This window comes from Amblyomma maculatum, chromosome 8 (assembly GCF_055883805.1).
Source record: "Amblyomma maculatum isolate TAMU_Amacu chromosome 8, ASM5588380v1, whole genome shotgun sequence".
Lineage (NCBI taxonomy): Eukaryota > Metazoa > Arthropoda > Arachnida > Ixodida > Ixodidae > Amblyomma > Amblyomma maculatum.
In genome coordinates this window covers 63,764,307-63,783,754 of record NC_139351.1, presented here as the reverse complement: position 1 = coordinate 63,783,754, position 19,448 = coordinate 63,764,307, and the positions used below count along the sequence as shown (strand labels likewise).

Genomic DNA, 19,448 nt, shown 5'->3' with positions numbered 1-19,448 from the left:
CATACATACATACATACATACATACATACATACATACATACATACATACATACATACATACATACATACATACATACATACATACATACATACATACATACAAAGACGCAGATTACTCACAGACCAAACCTCTATACAAAACACCATAGGTTCTCATATTTCTATTTTATTGACCAGAACCTCGTATTGTTTAACTGCGTGACTTGCAGCGGAGCGACACTTGAAAAAGACATGCGTTTTTCCCAATAAAATTCAGTTGATAGTCTCAGGCCGTCAATGCGGTGGGAGGTGGTGAAGGATGGCTGCTGCTGGCCCTCATGGGGCTGGAACAGGTAGGTCACCGCCGCTTGAGGGGGAGGCTAGCCTGCCACCGAATTTTATATGTTGTAGCCGTCGTTGCATCCGCCACTGCTTCGGTGGTGGACGACGGCTGTTGTTGCAGCGCGCATCTTTCTCTCCCTCTTTTTTTTCTATCTCTATTTTTTCTTCTGTCCGCACGAGGTTGCGGAGGTGGCTCATCTACAGTCAGCAGCAGGCTCGTGCATTTTCTTTTTGCTTCATACGGCCGCAACAACAACGTCAGGCCGTCATTGCACCCGCTACCGTTTCGGTGGTGGATGATGGCTGTTGTGACGAGCGTCTTTTTCTCGCTCTTCCTTTTCGTTCTTTATTTTCTCTTCTGTCCGCACGGTGGCTCAACTACAGAGCCAGTAACAGGCCCGCGCATTTCTTCATTCCTTCGACAACAGTCCTTGCGTCTCCTTTTTCAGTCTTCTTTATGCACTGCTCCAAAAGAATGAATAAATGTAATGTTGTTCCATTTAATCTGGAGAGTTTAGGGGGCTACGGGGATGACGAAAATACACATCTACGCAGATAGAGAAAGGATCAGAACTACTTTCATAAAGAATGCTGCATTCAAAACGAGGTTCTTTATTTTGGCAGCAGTTCCTTACTAAATTAATCAAGCGTGGCGCGTCTTCAGGAATGCCGTCCTGGCGCAGCGGAGCTGTAATTGGGAGTAAATCCAATTCCTTCGGCGCACTGAATTCGGCGTCCCCATGAGATGGTCACTATAGGTTAAAGTGGTCTCCGAAATCAGGCCTCTTCCTTCATATGAGAGAGTGATACCAGAATCAGACTGCCAGGACCCTTGCATTCACGCTATCCCTAGGCCACACAGGCACGTTCATAAGGCTCGGCTAATGCGGGCCGTCATACCGATCCAGGCGTCCGTGCGGCACCTTTCATTGGACGCCTCCCCGACGCCGTACCACACAGCCTGCTGAAGCAGACGCAGTAAAACCAGGAATCAGCGAAGATTCAAAGCCTCTCGCCTTATCGCATTTTAGTGGCCCACATTATTCTTCATTGTTCTTCACATTATCTCTACAAACCAGTGAGTTGCTAGAAGATTAGAAGAAGGCTCGTGTCGTGCTGATTCATAAAAAAAGGAGACAAGTTACTCGTGCCTAATTACCGACCGGTATCCACAATATCTACATCCTGTAAGATATATTATGTCACCTTTTCAGCACGGATTCAGGAAGGGCATATCTAGCATCACTCAGCTGGTTACGACCATTGGTGATTTCCATAGAGTGCTGGATAACTCGGGACAGATCGATATACTTTTTTTATGTGGCGAATGTATTTGATAAGGTGCCACATTGAAAGCCTCTTTCCAAATTAATTGTAGTTACTCAGTATTCCGTTGTATCTTATTGAATTGGTAAGATCATAATTAAGCGGTAGAACTCAATGTGATGATGTGAATGGAACCCTTTCTGGATCGCTTCCTGTTACTTCCGGTGTTCCTCAGAGTATAGTGTGATTGGACCTTTGCTGTTTTTGATATATATGTAACTTATCTATCAGATAGCATTCCTCCGTACATGTTAATAAGATAGTTCGAAGATGACTGTGTTGTATATAAAGCAGTAGCATCAATTGGAGATCACTAATTGCTTCAAGAATCTTTGCTCAAAATATGTCACGCGTGAAGAATGGAACATGGATTTAAAGATTGATAAGAGTGTCTTTCTCCGAGTTACGAGAAAAAGAAACATGTTATTATTTACCAATATTGTCTTCACCACAATCACATAAGAGAGGTCTCACAATATCTCACGGTCTCACGGTCTCACAAGGCGTCCATGTACTGTGCGATGTCAGCGCTCGTTAAAGGTACCCAGGGGGTCGAAATTACTTCGTAGGCCTCCACTACAACTCCTCTTTCTTTCTTTGCACTTTCACTCCCATGTTCCTTCCATCCATTACGGCGCGGTTGAGGTGTCCCCAGAAAACAAGTGAGACAATAAATCAATCACAAACCAACAAACCTTTATCTGGTTAAGTTTACCCGGGAGGCTTCTCATCGCCAAATTGAATAGGAAAGGCGATAGCTCTGAGCCCTGAAGCGTCCCTTTGTTCCCTAACTTTGTCGTGGGAGATTCTAAATTTTGAAGTATCGTGCAGGTTTTTCTGCCCGATAAAAAGTCTTTTATGTAGTTGTACATTCGCTCTTCTGCTCCAAGCACTTCGAGCCCTTCGAGGATAGCCTCGTTCCTTACATTGTCGAAGGCCTTAGTGAGGTCTAGGTCCAGGATCACTTTGGCGTCTTTCGATCGCGAGTCTATGATATGTTTTAGTCGGAGCATTACGTCCTGCGTGCACAAGTGTGATCGGATGAAGCCCGTTAATCTCATCTGGACTACGTGCTCCAGCAACTTCCTTACGCTCGAGGATAGGGAAATTGGTCTCAAATTCTCCAATTGCAGGAGTTTGCCCGGTTAGGGTATTAGTATTATGTTTGCCGTTTTCCATTTGATCTGGCAACTGGCTTGTTACCCAAACTTTTCCAAGGAATTTCGTTAAGAAACTAATGTAATCGTCGTCCAGATTCCTTAGTATTTTATTTGGTGATGCCATTGGGCCTGGAGCTGATTTAGTTTCCAGTCTTTAAAGTTTCTGCCCTCACCTCTGCCTCCGTGATGTGGGCGCCAAGCGCCTCGTTGAGCGCGCCACCGCAGCTCGGGAGGGGGGGAACGCTGGTTGTCTGCAACGTACATTTTTACAAACTTGTTCATAAACCCTACGTCCTCTCCTTCGAAGGGGTGTCTAACTGTTGCCAATCTTATTCCCGATTGAGTTTTTGAATTTGTTGGATTGGTTTTGTTGAATTTCGTTGAGTTTTTAAATTGAGGTTTTGGATTGTTGAGTTTTTGCATTGAGAATGCCCCACGTCTTGGAGAAATTTATGCCTCCTTCCATTTCGTCGCATCTACTGAACCAGTTTTGTTCGCGCAATTTGATCGCTTAGCTTTCCCCAACCTATGGACAAAGCTTCCGGAAAGCCAGCGGAGACTTGAAAAACGTAAGCTTCCAGGCTAAACCTAAGAAAGGTAAGAAAGACAAGGAACTCGAAATTCTTAAAAAAAGCTTTGTGAGCTGAAGGGGGTGATTAAAAAGCTAACGCAAAATCAAAATTCGAAACAGCAGGCGCAAAGCAAGGGCCTCCCACTCCCGCGAAGCAGCTGCCGCCAACTGAGCCAGTCGCCCCGCCACTAGCGGCGCCACCGGCTAAAGGGGACGAGCAAATGGTGACTGAGGCGTCTTGCCCACCCACGGTGAAACGCAAAATTAATGAGGCAGACCCATTCCAAGCACTCGAAAGTAGGCTTGCGAAAAATTGAATTCATTCATGAGCAAATTCAGAGCCAGGTACAGAAACTTGCCGGGGAAGTGCAAAGAATCCGAACCGAGCTCATATCCGTCAAGACGTGGCAGCAGAATGTCGAGCAAACCCTAGCGCACCTGCAAAATGGCCAGGCGCGTAAATGAAAACCCAACTTGGCAGTGGAATCGTCGCGGCTTCCAGCGCAAAAGAGCGCTGCTGCCTCAATACCTTCCACTCATAACTGATACCCCTCTAGCAATCGCCTCTCCAGGAAACAGGGAAGGGAGCCGCATTAATGTGGTGCCACGCGTTCAATAACGATAGAGGTGAGATATCGTCGGTGGCGACCTTTGTCAAGAGCCACGTAGCGGTGATAGGAAAGAATTTTAATTAGAGAGATATTGAGAACGTATTTCTCGAGATATTAACGGGCAGAAAGAAGGATCCCTGCAAACTCCTTCTTAACATTTATAGCTCAGCCAAGCAAAAGAAAATTAGATATAGGGCCCTGTTGCGCAAAGCCATCAAGGCGGCCGGGAATAATCCCTTGCTGATCGTCGATGAATTTTAATCTTCTGTCGACATGTTGCGCGGTAGTCGGAGCGCTGTCATACGCTTTGCGTAGCTGAGTATCCGCTTGTTGCATTAAGGCGAAAGCCTTTAATGCCTCATCGTTGTCGACAGGAGGTTGTCATCAGATGTGTCACGCCTTCGAAAGCGAGAATTAAAAAAAATTACAAGAGTTCAACGCTGCTGAACCAAATATTGAGCGAAAGCATCAGCTGCGGGGGACCGAACGTTCTTCTCTTTTTCTTCTTCCTCAGCCCACATATAAAGCCCCGCTTTACCCGAGCCGTATGAACGCACCTAATGGCCTATAGGGGTAATGTGAACGCCAGGGTCCCAGCAGGCTGATTCTGACTCGTACGACTGATGGCGTGAGCCAGGGCCCCATTTATCCAACTGTATGACGTCACTCCATCTGTAGCGCTCCTCGCGGAAGGAGCGGGAGTTAGACTGCGTTGGTGTGCACCGCCTCGCATGGCTGACGGCGCGCGTTGAGACCCCGGTTTTTGCGGCACATGGCATGACGTCACACCAGGGGTGAAGCTAAAGGGCAATAATATGCACCGCCTCGCTACGCTGAAGGCATGAAAGTGCAAGTAGTATTGCTTTCGCAATAAAAATTCATTAAAACTTGCTCCATCGGGAATCGAACTTCCATCTCTTGGATCCATAGCCCAGCGCTTTACCACTAGCGCGACATCCAGGAATTTTTTTTTCTGGCATGGTATTTATTGCACGTGGTTATTATGTACAGAAAGACTTATGTACACAGACCATTTGCAATGCACTCAGCCGTTGCTGAGATGCACAACAGAAAACACAACTAAAAGGCCGGCAAAGAAGCACCGTGTCACCAGCGAAAACCGATCAGGCTGAAAGTCATTTTCCTCCTAAATGTCCTTCAGTTGCAGCATGATTCCGCTAAAATGGAGTCTAGTTGGAAACACAGGTTCAGCGTTGCGATCGAACATGCTTGTCTTCCACAAGCTATGAAGTCCAATAAGGAAAACATGCTGATCACGCGCCACATCCTGGATCGTGAAACGCTTTTCATAATTCCCCTCGTCTACCGCGAGGATGATAACAGGATTTTGCAAATGACAGATACTGCGTCTTTCTTTTCGTGTAAACGAATTATAGAGCGCGGGTGAACTTGATATGTTCAATCAAATGCTGGTTGTGTTCGACAAGGAGTGCGCAATGTACCGTCACGACATGTCATGACGTTCGATCCAGGCGTCCGTGCGGCGTCTTTCATTTGCAGCTTCCTGGAACGCCGCACCACAAAGCAAACAGAAACAGACCCAAATGCCGTGGAGGTGTTAGTACAGCAGGCATCAGCGGCAAAGAAAAGTGATTTCAAGGATAGAAAAGGCGCAGTACCTATCACAATTCTCTGCGGACTGATTGATTTATAGGAAGGGAAAGGAGTGGTGACTGTCTCATTTGTTTTCTGAGGACTCCTCAACCGCGCAGTAAGGGAAGGAAGGAAGGTGGGAGTGAAAGTGGAAAGAGAGAAAAAGGAGCCGTAGTGCAGGGCTACGGAGAAATTTCGAACAACTGGGGATCTTTAACGTGCGCTGACATCGCACAGCACACACATGTTCCACGCCGTAAAGGAAGGAAGAAAGGTGGGAGGGAAATAAGAGAGGGAGATAGAGGAGCATTAGTGGAGGGCTACGATTCACCGCGCTATAATGGCTTTCGCCTCATCGCACTTTAGTGGTCCGAAGTGCCCTATGGAATTTTTTGCGGATGCCTCTCATGCTCGCCTTACAATATATTGCATTTGGAAGTTACAGTCACTTATCAAGGAGCACCTTAATAATTTTAATATTAATAATAATACTTTTTTCTCAGGAAAGTAAGGCGCAGTATCTGCCGCACTTGTTCTGTGGACACCTGTACCGCATTCTAAAAAAGGAGCAAGGTTGGAATGAGAGGGGAAAGAGAGAAAGAGGAGTCTGTAGTGTAGGACTATGGCGTAATTTCGACCGCCTGGGGATTTAATGTACACCGACATCGCACAACACGGCAATTGCACGCGCGGGAGACGTGAGGAACAATGCCGGAACACAAGAAAGCAAACACGAAAAAAAGCCCATTCTTCCATTTCATTTTGTAAACTCTAAGTGTTATACGACAAGAATAAACACCAACGCGGATGGAGACAAAAAAAAAGGAATTATTTTTACACAAGTCTGCATTCAAACCAACTCCTTATTTACGCAGCCGATTCCTTGCTGGGTCTTATAACCGTTGCGTGTTTTCAGGAGTGTCGTACTGGCGGTTCGAAGTAGCGCATTGCACCACAGGCAGTCATGATCACTGAGGATGTTAGCAAGGAGGTGACGGCTACGGCCGCGCCATCAGCAGACACGCTCTGAGTGCTGATAAATTTAATGTATTCATGTCTCGAATGCGCAGCTCAGCCCCCATGACTCCACCGCCAGTCCCAGCGAACAAAACCTCGAAAAGATGTCCTCCCCAGCCCCCGGCAAGTACAGCATCACGTGCTCACGCTTCCAGGTGTCCACGTCACTTACCGCGCAGTCTCTACAACGAATGGCTGTCTTCTTCCTTCGCCCAACCCCCTGTGGATGCTGTAGTCGGTCATGAATTTGGCCAAATTGACCTCTTCCAGTTCCGACGCACCACAGGCAGCCATGATCACCGAGGAAGACAGCAAGGAGGCGGCGGCTGCGGCCGCGCCATCAGCAGACACGCTCTGAGTGCTGATCACATCATTCATGTCTCGAATGTGCAGCTCAGCCTTCATGACTCCACCGCCAAACCTAGCGAACAAAACCTTCAAAAGATTTCATCCCCAGCCCCTGGTAAGTACAGCATCACGTGTTCACGCTTATAGGTGTCCACGTCATTCATCGCATAGTCTCTACAACGAAGAATGGCTGTCTTCTTCCTTCACCCAACCCGCCTGTGGATGCTTTAGTCGGTCATGAATTCGGCCAAATTGACCTCTTCTAGTTCTGACGGTTGCTCCTCATACTTTTCTACAGCACTTTTGCGCCAAATGTTCGTGCTAGCTACATCCAACTTCTCTTCATCCATTTCCCGCGTCGTTTTCCTACTGCGTATCCGTTCTGCAGGCTATACAGTATTAACGAAGATGACATCCCTGCTGGTTTGGCTCATTTCAAACTGCAGTAACATCCAGACAGCTTTCTGTGCAGACATCTCAATCGCATTCATCATCTGCACACCAAATTTCATTAACGCTTGTTCGTACGACAGTTGAGCTTCAGGGTCTTCGGCAATTACGCTCTTGATGATGATGATGATGATGATACTGAGAGACGACACCTCACGATCGGCCTTGTTCACATATTCAACGACGTACGCAGCGCACGCATACACGTCCAGTATGATCTGAAGACCCATGTTCGAGTTTAACACACTGGCTATCCACGGGGTAAATGCGTTGACGGTGCATTGATCTAACCCGCGTTGCAGCATCACAATCGGCCGCGTTAGTGCTACCCGGATAACCTTTTCGTACTCGAGGAAATCGTCGATATTCTGCTACTCCCACATGGATTCATACGACTCATACACAGCCGTGTTTAGCGCTTCGTGGAGAGCGCCTCGTTTAGCCTTCAGTTCTTCAAAGTGTTTGGCACCCCGCGGATCTTCCTCCTTGTCCGGGGCAATCATTGGAGTAAGAACCTTAGTACAGGGCATCGGCCAAAGTGGGTAGTGGAAACGGCAGCTCTTCCTGTTCTCCTTGTAACACGTATGAGTATGCTCACTTCTAGGCCTAGGCAAAGCATCGTGATTGACAGAGAGTAGCCGGTCGGCCAGTGCCACAGTCTCCGGCATACCGCCATTGGAGACCTCTTCGTCAGGCGCTTCGTTCAACCAGAGATGCAAATGTGCATGAGGGCCACCACGGTACTGAAGCTCTATTCGCTTAAAGTACTCAACCACGTGATTCGGCTTGAAGGGGCTGAGCCTCTTGTTGCATAGTATTTGTAGAATTACACGGATCATGTGCTCAAAGTATATTGCACACACATCCGGATCTTCATTCACGAGAAATGCAGCGTAGTAGCAGTTCATTTCACCTTCATCAAGACCAAAGTCCGAGGCAGATGTGTTCAGCTTCTTCAGTAACTCAAGAAGCAGCGGCCAATGCACCTCGGATGCTGACAAGGTTAAGAATGCACTTGGCTTCCCCAGCTGTCGAATCATAGCGAACAATTCGCCTTTTCAGCCATGCCAATATTGTATGGTATTGGGCACACCCTTCATGAAACCCATGTCTATTTCAATTAGATTCGCCACTGTTTCCGGGTTCTCAACGTCCGGTCTAGTAAGGGCTTTCACACCCTGTGCATTCCTGAACATTATGCTTTGATTATCGCATACACGGTGACGCATAATCTTCATTGTCATGTAAAGGACATGCATGGGCAGAACACCTCGTCTATCTGTTCTTCGAATCTCGGATGAAGCCGTGGTGAACACTGTAGGCCTAGCCTCTGGTTTGATATTTCTAGCATGACCCAGATAAATCTGGGGGAACGACAGTTCCTCAGCGTGCGGATCGAACAGAATGCTTATCGGCCTCTTTCCTTCTCCGGGTGCCATTGTTACAGTAGGATTATACACGATGTCTTCGTCGAAGACTACTGTGTGTTGATCCATTGTTAACGACACCGCTTCCGCCATAGGTCCGTCTCCATCTTCCTCGACACATTCCTCCAGTTCAACGTCATTGTCATGAACCGCATCGATCATGTCGTTAAGCTTGGAAAGGTCGATGTTGATGCCATAATGTCTATACAGAGGAGAATTTTGCAGTACCTCCACCCAAGGCATAAGCGTTTCGCGACTAACTTCGTCGGACAAGTACAGGGTTTTCGCAAACCGGCGCCTCTTGATATTCACGAGAATTTGCTGTTGGTCATCGACAGTTCGAGGCAGTTGTCTCAAAATTCCTTCGGTTTGCACGAGTACATTGACTATGGGCCCCTTTATACCGTATTGTCCATTCCTCCAATTCATTAGTCTCCTGAGTTGCACAAAGAGTATACGCGAGGATAGTAGCCGCTCTGCCCCTGGGTTCAATCGCGGCAACCCTTCCAACATAGGGGGGTAGGTGTAACCATTGGAAACACTATACAGAGGAATTTTCTCTTCACGAAGGCTAGCTCTACACGTATTACACACTACTGCAGTGTTTAAGCTCTGTTCGTCCCAGTCCGGATACAATTTCAGGAAAGTTGAAAACATCATGGCACTCACCGGTGTAAGTTTATCCTTGTGACATAGCCGGTCACAGACTGAACACGCATAACCGAATGGGTTGTTAGTGAAACGTCTGCGAAATTAGCGCGTGGCCGCTTCAAACTCATCGACTCTCCTTTAGTAGTCAGCACAACGCTTTTCACTATATGTCTCCATCGGTTCGAATCAGGCCAGCCTTGATGAGGGAACTTTCGCGCTGCTTCTTTAGACGCTTTTGTCGCTGTTCTGATGTTTCTTCAGCACGTCTTTTCCTCTTGCGTTCGTTATCCTTAATCCGCGATGGACGTTCCTTCTGAGGCCGCTCCTGTCGTTCTTCCTGGGTTTCATGGGCTCGTCGCAGCCGTTTAGTCAAGTTCCAACTTTTGTCACTACTAAGACTACAGCTGGCTCCATCTTCACTGTCGACAACACTGAGCGAATCAGTCCCATTATCCACTGAAGAGCTCGCATGTTCTCGCCGAGCCACATACTGGGCACGTCGCTTAGCGAGTCTTGTTTCACGCTCTTCCTTTGTCTCTGTAGCTCGCCGCTCTCTTTTACGCGCATTACGACGAGCTTCCCTAGTGGTAGGCGGCATCGCCGCGAATCAATGTTAAACCGCTGGTGGTTGACATAGCTACTGCTTTCTAGCGACGTGAGTCGAGCCTAATCTCTTCAGCGTAACGCCACAATCGCGTTCCTAGCGGAGAACGCAGGAGTTAGGCGCTGGTGGTGGCACCACCGCGGCTTGCTACGGCGCGAGTCGGTCGCCTTTCTTTTCAGTGTGACGTCACAACACCTGTTGCGCTCCTAGCGGAGAGCGCAGGAGTTAGGCGCCGGTGGTGGCACCGCCGCGGCTTGCGACGGCGCGAGTCGGTCGTCCTTCTCTTCAGCGTGATGTCACACATGACGCCACACAGAGGTCAACTAAGGTCAATGGTGGCACCGCCGCGCCACGGCAGAGGCTGAGAGTGCAAGTAGTATTGCTTTCGCAATAAAACTGAAACTGGACACTGCCAGATGCCCTCAGTGGCCGCCACGGTAGAGGAGGAAGAGTGTGCAGCCGGCGTCGCTGCCGCAACAAAGCACCGATAGGCTGAAACTGAAGAAGATGAAGAGGGACATGGATACGACCACAGCGCGCCCCAAACGCAGGCGCAGTCCCTGAAAAACGAAAACCAAAAACTCAACGCCATCAACATCATCGAAATCTTCCGCCGACGCGCCGTTGACGAAGCGTGCGTTTCTGATTTGGGCCGTGCTTGGTCGTATCTATTTATGTCCATCTCTTCATCGTCTTCAGTTTCAGCCGATCGGTGTTTTGTTGCGGCAGCGTGCCGGCTCGTGCCAACACCTTCTCGACTTTTACAAGGCCTGCTCACATCCTCCTCTCCCCAGCGTCTACGTCACGCTAGTTGTCCTTTTCTGCCAACACCTTTGGCGTTCGGACGGTACACCATCGCTCTTGTCGCGTGGCGTTCTTTGGCGCACGTTCGTGTGGGATTGCAGATGGCAGGAACGCTAGACAAAATGAGACTTCTGGTTGGTCGCTTCGATTTTGGTGGCTGGTGATGTCACTTCTTTGTCGACCAACCAGGTGCGCCGCTCGCCCGGATAGCTTTGCTCGACGACAGTATGAGCCAATAAAGGCTTTCTCCGAACGTTCCCGGAAACAGGTTCGAGCAAAAATGTTTGAGTGAAGTTTGGCCGCAAAGCCCCGCGAACAGCGCGCAAAGGACGGCGGCCCGCTATTACATCGGTTGCGACAACATCGCCACTCGCGCATGGGAGCGGCGCTGCTCGAGTACGAGCAGCTCACCAATGCAACGCCCCCCCCCCCCCCCCCCCCCCTACGACGCCTTCTCGCCCTGGCCCGCTGCTACGGAGGTTCAGCGAGAGATTGTCGGAATCGCGGGGAAACGCACCACACCGCCCTGTGCAGTGCAGCAGCTGACCAGAGCCGTCATCTACGAGGAACTCCAACACCACCTCCTCGTTTACACCAACGGCTCCGTGGCGAGAGACAGTTGCTCGCTAGCAGCGGCGGCTACCATCCCCGCCCTGCAACTGCACAGACAGCTGCACCTATCATACCTGGGTTCTTCCACCACGGCGGAGCTGCTGGGCCTACGCCTAGGCCTGGATCTACTGCTTGAACTGACTCCGCCGCCACCCAGGTGTGCCGTACTATGTGACTCCCGCGCTGCCCTCAGCCGCCTTCGAACCACCGGCCGGGGAACTCCGCTGCTGTGTCAGATTCGCGCGCGTCTCAAGCGCTTGGCGGAGCGTGGCTGCGCTATACGGGCACAGTGGATCCCCGGGCACTGCGGCATAGAGGGCAACGAACGTGCCGACGAGCTCGCGACCGCAGCACATGAACTCCCTCCTAGCGACGAGCAACTCGCTTTGAAGGATGTGCATGCGGTAATCGACGATCACCTCCGGACGCAGCACCCCGACCCACGCATCGCAAGAGGTGAGCGCATTCACAGTGTCAGCGGCCGCTCACTGACTCGGCTGCAACGCGCAATGATCCTCCGTGCACGCATTGGATGTGTGTGGCCTGGGGAACGACGGATGCGCCACGGACTTGCCACTAGTGACGTGTGTGACGGCTGTGGCGCGGTAGAAACTCTCGAACATCTCCTACTGCGCTGCACCGCGCTAGCCGAACCACGACGTGAGTTGCTGGCGGCTTACAGAGCGCAGGGGGTAATCCCGGACAGCGTAGCTGTGCTCCTGTGGCCGCCGGGCTGTGCCAACACCGCTGGCTGTGCGCGTCCGCGAGCGAGCTCACGTGAGCTTGTGTGAGTACATCGAACAGGCGGGCTTGATGACCCGCCTATTTCACCTCGCCGGATAGTGCGCGCTGGGACTGGACGCTCCACGTGTGCTATTTCCCACAATAACGGCCGATCGTCCACGACAGCCGTCAGTGTTTTGTACAGTTGGCCAGTGCGTGCATTGTGAACAGTTGCTTGGACGCAGAGCTATTGCGGAGGCCCGCCCGATGGGCCGAGTGCTCAGTGACTTAAGACATTGCGGGTGGGCCTCAAGCAAACTACTGTATACTGTACCATAGTGTATATATTTCTTTTATTTTTACCTACCCTTTTCTTTCTCCCTATCACTCACCTCTTTGATTTCCTCTACCTTCTCCTCGCTATCCCTTTATTTCCGCCGCCCCAGTTCAGGTGCTTCAGATATAAGATAGCAGATACCGGGGCTGGCAAACATCTTTTCTTTCCTTTTGTACATACAATAAATAACCACAACAACAACAACAACAAAAATGTTTGAGCAACTGAATATCAGCTTTTTAGTCGTCGCTGCTTACTTACTCTCTTGATTAGGTTTGGTGCTGCACAGCTCCGCGTTGACGTTAATTTTGGGTTGCTTTCCCACGCTCACGTGTGCTTTCAATCGTGTGCATGCATTTTTGCATGTATCAGTACGTGCAAAATATTGAAGTGTGACCAGCATTACCGGTGCTTGCAACGAGGATATGGCGTCGCGCAGAAGACTACATTTGACATGGCGTAACATGGGGTGGTGGTGTGCTCCTGTGTGTCGCGGGAACTATGACACTGGTTCCATTGTGCGTGTTCTCGCGTTTCTAAAGGATGCCAGCAGGAATGATGCGTTGTCGTCATGTTTGTGCGTACTTCTTATGTTGTGTTGTTACATGTTCCGCTGCCTTCTTTCAAGAAATGAATCGTGGATTAGAGTCATCCCTCTGAAGTATTTCATACCCAGAGTGCATTCAGTGGTGAGAAACTGAAGTTTATGCCGTGCTCCCCATGACCCACGTGGTCGACCAGAAGGCCATGTAGTGCTTAAATAATGTTTGACGTGAAAAGACTGGCAGTCTTAGTGAGTTTGACCAGGCCAGGGATAATGAACAGAAGTTTGCAGTACTGTGCTGGACTGCTTAATAACACGCACATTATGTAATAGTGTGTCCACATACCGGCAATAAGTGACTACATATTTTTCATACATTGCGCAAGTTTGTGAACTTCACTTCCAAGAGAAAGACCTAATGAAGAGGCTATCACACATTAATTTGATGCAGCAACAGGAAAGACTTTGAGAGTTGACATTGACAGGTTTCATCTGGTGTCCAGTGCCATACCACCTATTTACCCGAACTGCACAGGTTACTTGAACCAGTCCCAGCCCCGGAGGGCCATGCTGTTGTCCACCACCGAAGCGGTGGCGGGTGAAGCGACGGCCTACAAGATACAAATCCGGTGGCAGGCTAGCTCCGTAGGCATTTCATTTCTGCGAGATGCCGTCTTGGAAACCTGTAAAAATGGTCACACACCAGAAACTAGTGCGTCATGTAGTGCGTGCCGCAACAAACGTTACTTTGAACAACTTTTGTAAAATGAGAAACGATCATATTCAAAGTGCTGCGCAAAAAAAAAAAAGCTGCGGACGGAAAAATGAAGACGTCAAGCAAGAAATGAAATTGGCCGCTTCCAACCCTTCCTGTCAATAAAACTATTTGTATAAGAGCATTTGCGACTCTATTTCAGAACGCTGTTTACAAGTCTAAAAGCTACCTTAGACATTGGCGGTGCATGCCTTGGTGGTGCGAAAAAAATAAACTCGAAGTGTTAGTCAAGCTCCCTTAATAATTACCGAACGCATAAACTTGCAACAAACGCGCACCTGGGCAAGCAGCCGCGAGAGATTCAACGCGAATGCCAGGCGGCCGAAAGCAGCGTCCGGGGTGGCGAGGGCAACTAGCGTGACGTCACGGCCTCCGTGGAAGGGCCTTGGTCCAGAGGGTGTTGCTCGTGCGCACGCTCTCCTTTCTCTACTGCTATCTTCCTCGGTGATGGCGTTTGTAGACGCGTCGCCCTGCGTCTGGTGCTGTGCGGGCTGCTCCCAATAATCGGCTGGCTCCATTCCCTAACACAGACGCAAATGTCCTCCGACGATCGAAGAGCGCTATTACCAAAGATAATGCGTCTGGTGCTGTGCGCGCTGCTCCGAATAATCGGCTGGCTGCTCATCAACGTCTCCATTCCCTAACACAGACGCAAATGTCTTCCGACGATCGAAGAGCGCTATTTTCCATTCCCTAACACAGACGCAAATGTCTTCCGACGATTACTGCAGATAAGTGCCCGTGATTCGCTGCGCTACTTCGAAACGCCAGTACGACACTCCTGAAAACACGCAACGGTTATATGATCTAGCAAGGAATCAGCTGCGTAAATAAGGAGATAGTTTGAATGCAGACTTCTGTAAAAATAATCCCTCTTTTTTTTTGTCTCCATCGGCGTTGGTGTTTATTCTTGTCATTCGTATAACCCTTAGAGTTTACAAAATGAAATGGAAGAATGCGCTTTTTTTTCGTGTTTGCTTTGTTGTGTTCGGGCATTGTTCCTCACGCCTCCGGCGCGTGCAGTTGCCGTGCTGTGCGATGTCGGCGCACAGTGAATCCCCAGGCGGTCGAAACTACGCAATAGCCCTCCACTACCGGCCGACTCCTCTTTCTCTCTTTCCCCTTTCATTCCAACCTTGCTCCTTTTCTTTAGGGTGATGGCCCCGCCGGGGTGGTGCAGTGTTAAGACGCCCGACTACTGTGCCGGAGTACCCGGGTTCGAACCCGACCTCGGCGGCTGCGTTTCGATGAAGGCGAAACGAAGAGGCGTCGTGTGCTGTGCGATGTCAGCGCACGTTAAAGATCCCCAGGTGGTCGAAATTACTCCGTAGCCCTCCACTACGGCTCCTCTTTCTCTCTTTCCACTTCCACTCCCATCTTCCTCCCTTCCCTTACGGCGCGGTTGCGGTGTCCACAGAAAAACAGGTGAGACACTTACCGCGCCTTTCCCTTCCTATAAATCAATCAGTCCGCGCAGAATTGTGATAGATGTTGCGCCTTCTCTATCCTTGAAATCAATTTTCATTGTCGCTGATGCCTGCTGTACTAACACCTCCACGGCATCTGGGTCTGTTTCTGTTTGCTTTGTGGTGCGGCGTTCGAGGAAGCTGCAAATGAAAGGCGCCGCACGGACGCCTGGATCGAACGTCATGACCAACCAACCAACCACCAGCCAGCCAGCCAGCGCGAAACAAGCTGAAACCATAGACATAGCCTGCGCCAAAAAGATCGACATCCTCGCACTTCAAGAAACTTATATTCACCGGCAAGAACAAATTGAAAATTTTGACCTCCGTTTCAGCACAAAATCCTATTCGTGTTTCAGAAGGAAGGGTTGCTGCAATACTAGCACATCGTATAACAGCTGTCTTACCTGAACTGATCAGCAATGCCCAAACATGCTGTGTACCAGAGCGCACAATCTTTTCTTCGCTAGCTCTAACCCGCGATCTTTTTACCTTTGCCACACATACTCAGGTTTCAGGCGCTTTTGTATCCCTAGACCAATAAAAGGCATTTGATCGTGTAGAAGGAGAGTATCTTTTTGCTGTTCTAGAATGTTTTGGCTTTCCGGAGCGTTTAATAGAACCCCTCGGTTGCTGTATACCCATTTAGAAGCTTACCTGGTAATCAACGACCAGCCCAGTGATCCAATTGCTGTGAACAGGGGAATACGGCAACGTTGTCCTCTCTCATCTCTCCTTTTCGTGCTGTGCATAGAGCCTTTGTTGCAGCAGATTCAAAACTGCAGGTCTATACGCGGGTTCCCTCTCCCAGGCCAGGGCGAGCTGAAAGTAGCAGCATACGCTGATGATGTTTCTCTTTTCATAAAGAATATTGATAGTTACAACGCATTTCTGCGTCTTTTTCACATATATAGCTGCCTATCAGGTGCACGCCTCAATCCGGCAAAAAGCAAGCACTGCGTTTCGGAGCTTTTAACGAAGACTTTCCTGATGGTGTTGCCTGGGTAGATGGTGTGAATGTCCTGGGCGTTACATTCCTAGCGTCCGGTGAGGTAGCTCGAAGCACCTGGAAATAAATAAGACAAAAAGCTGAGAAACGGATCGACGTAGCTCCAACGTTTCACTTACCCTTCTCTGAGCGAGCATACCTCATCAAAAGCAGTGTGGTGGCGTCCCTTTTTTACGTAGCCAAAGTGGCCCGTCCTCCTCGCAGAGTCCTACAGCGGTTAGCTACTGCTTGTGCTTCGTTCCTTTGGAATGAAAAGAACGAGAGTGTTTCAAGGGCTCTGGTCCGCTTACCGACTAGAATGGGAGGCTCCAGCATCCCGGACTTTGAAATAATGTGCCGCGTGCTGGCCCTGAGGGCCACTTGGGATATCATCGCGGATGTAGTATACCGTGGCAAACAACTTACTGTTTATTTTATGAGCACCTCTCGCCGTCTGTTTGGAATGGAGTCATCCACACGTCCGGCAGCCGAAAGACCACCAGTGTTTTACACATATATTGTACAATCACTACGCATGGTGCAGAACGCATAACCCAATTGTGACCCCAAGGAAATGTCCCCCACAGACATACGTGAAAACATAGCTATTCAGCGCCTGGATGATGGCCAGCGCAGGAAGGTTTGCAGAAGAAAGCGGAGGCCGTTGATCACAGCCTCCCTTCCAGCGGATGTCCGCGATTTCATTTGGTTACGAGAATGGCAGGCACTACCAACGGCCGACCGCCTTGCAGCGTGGGGCGTGGCGCGCTCCGCTTTATGCCCGCAATGCGGCGCACTGAAACCTTAGATCATGTTTTGCATGAATGTTGTGTGGCGCGCACATTCTGGCGCCTAGTGACGCGCATGTTTCATGCCAGAATGCAGTGGCAGAGTCACCACAGAGACATTTTCATAGAGCTTGTCATGTGTATAGGCATGTATGTACTGTGGAAGCGGAGAGGCCTGGCTGTTTTGCGGGGGCGACCGCAAAAAGCCATGTTTCCGATGCTGCATAGATTAAGAACATTAGTATACACTCACTTGAATGAGGAACTTGTCATGCTGGGGGAGGAAGAATTCCTCCGACATTGGTCAACGAGATTCATTGTTGTTGCAAATGGTAAAGTGACCGCACCTATCCTTCCATACTAGGAAGATAGGCAAGTGAGAGAAGCGTTTCAATGGTGTTATGATGAAATAGCTCCACAAAGCAAAAAAGCTGTGCAGAAATGTTATCAGTGAAAGGGCATGCATATTTGTATGTATATTTGTATGTATATTTGTATGTATATTTGTATGTATATTTGTATGTATATTTGTGTATATGTACGTGATTGAACACCTCTAGAATTATTGATTTTTGTCCGCTAAGGCCCCAGATTGATACACTTGTGTTCTGTAGATGTTTATGAAAAATAAATTCTCTTCAGGAGGCCTTGCTTAGAGCTGATCAGCGGACACGTTTACAGACTTTGCCCGACAAACTTTTCCGTGAGTCTGTTATTTTCTCCCCCGTTTCTTTGTTTCTGAGATATGTATTGTCGTCTTTGTTCCTCCTCCTTTTTATGATGGCTCTATTTCGTTTTGCTCCCTTTAACGCGCAAGGCTTTAGCCACCCTGACAAGCAAAGGGAGGTGCTTGTGAATTGGCACAGAAAGTGCAGGGAAAGTTTGAAGCATATCTTCCGGCCAGTGTCATTATGAAGCATCGACTGTCATTGGAAACTTCATGCATGTTGCGCAACGAATCACACATAATACCTGCATGGGATCGGGAGAACACAGTGGGAAGTCAGAACCAGAAAGTCCGCAGACATACCTAAAGCAAAAGTACTGAAGCTGATGTTGGAGAACTTGTTCAGAGATAACTTTTTTTATATTTATATCAGAGTGATGCCATTCAGATGATGCCATAATGATAACCTTGTTGGTGAGAGATGCTTTTGACTCAAAGGACAACTGCCGCTTAAGTTTCTTCTTTAAACCTTTGTGCTTGTACAAAGTTAACCAAAACCAAACACCCTCAGTGACGACCAGGCTAAATGGAAATTCACAACCTTAGCACATTTCCTCTTCAGTTTATGGCAAACTAAAGCATGTAAAAGTCATAAATACTTTTTGATTCTCCGTGCGACTGCTAGTGCTTAGATACCGGAATGTGATAGGCCAGTGCCGATATTTCTGAGTGCTACACTTAGGTTGCGGCTAGCTGACATGAAATTCTAAACCACGCTCTTCATATGTGGTGCTTAAAGTTTTTCTTTTTTTTATATTAGGCAAGCTGTATAGTGGGATAAAACAAACAGCAGTTTCTAAATGAATTGTGTGTGACAGGTACAACAGACGTGTGTTGTATCCGACAGTACTAAGAATTTAGTTGGCGGCTCCTGTTGTATCAAGTCAGTCGGGTTCCGTAGATAGTGCACGGATCGCATTTAGGGAATCCCAAATCCCCGAATGAAAAGTTTCTTGCATCAAATGTTGCTTCATTTTCTCTTAGCATTCGTTCAAGATATTATTGATGGTTTTAATTCAACGATTTTGATGGCATATTTCTGTAAGTAGTCATAAGACTCGCTCGCCATGTAGTCTCAATGAGAAAAGCTGGTTCAGAACAGTACACGGCAGTTTAGGCATTAATAGATGCAGCTTTGCCGAGAAGTGTGCAACCTGGGTTTGGTGCATATCATAAGAACATGTTTACAGGAGTCCAGTCATACATATGTAACTTACCACCCATTGACGCCAATGTGAAGTTTTCTCTACCTAACGCTTTGTGGCCATTGAAGAGCCTGAAGAAGGTCATGGAAGTCTCTTTTTTTCCTTTCACTTGCATTTCATAACAGCTTTAGTCACATTGTTCTAGACTCGCCGTGGTGTTGAAGTTGTTAAGGCGCTCGACTACCTTGCCCAAGGATGCCGGATCGAATCTCGCCCGCTTTTCGATGGAGGCGAACAGCAAGACACGCGTGAGCTGTGCGATGTCAGTGCATATAAAATAACCCCAGGTGGTCTACATTTCCGCAGCCCTCCACTACGTCGTCTCTCTTAGCTTGAGCCTCCTTGGGACGTTAAAGCCCAGAAACCAAACGTTCTTCTA

At 48.7% G+C, this 19,448-nt stretch overlaps 1 pseudogene; it reads right to left on the bottom strand.

Moving 5' to 3' along the window:
• Positions 1-5,034: 5,034 nt before the first annotated feature.
• LOC146181294 (uncharacterized) lies at positions 5,035-10,094 on the bottom strand (annotated as a pseudogene).
• Positions 10,095-19,448: the final 9,354 nt, after the last annotated feature.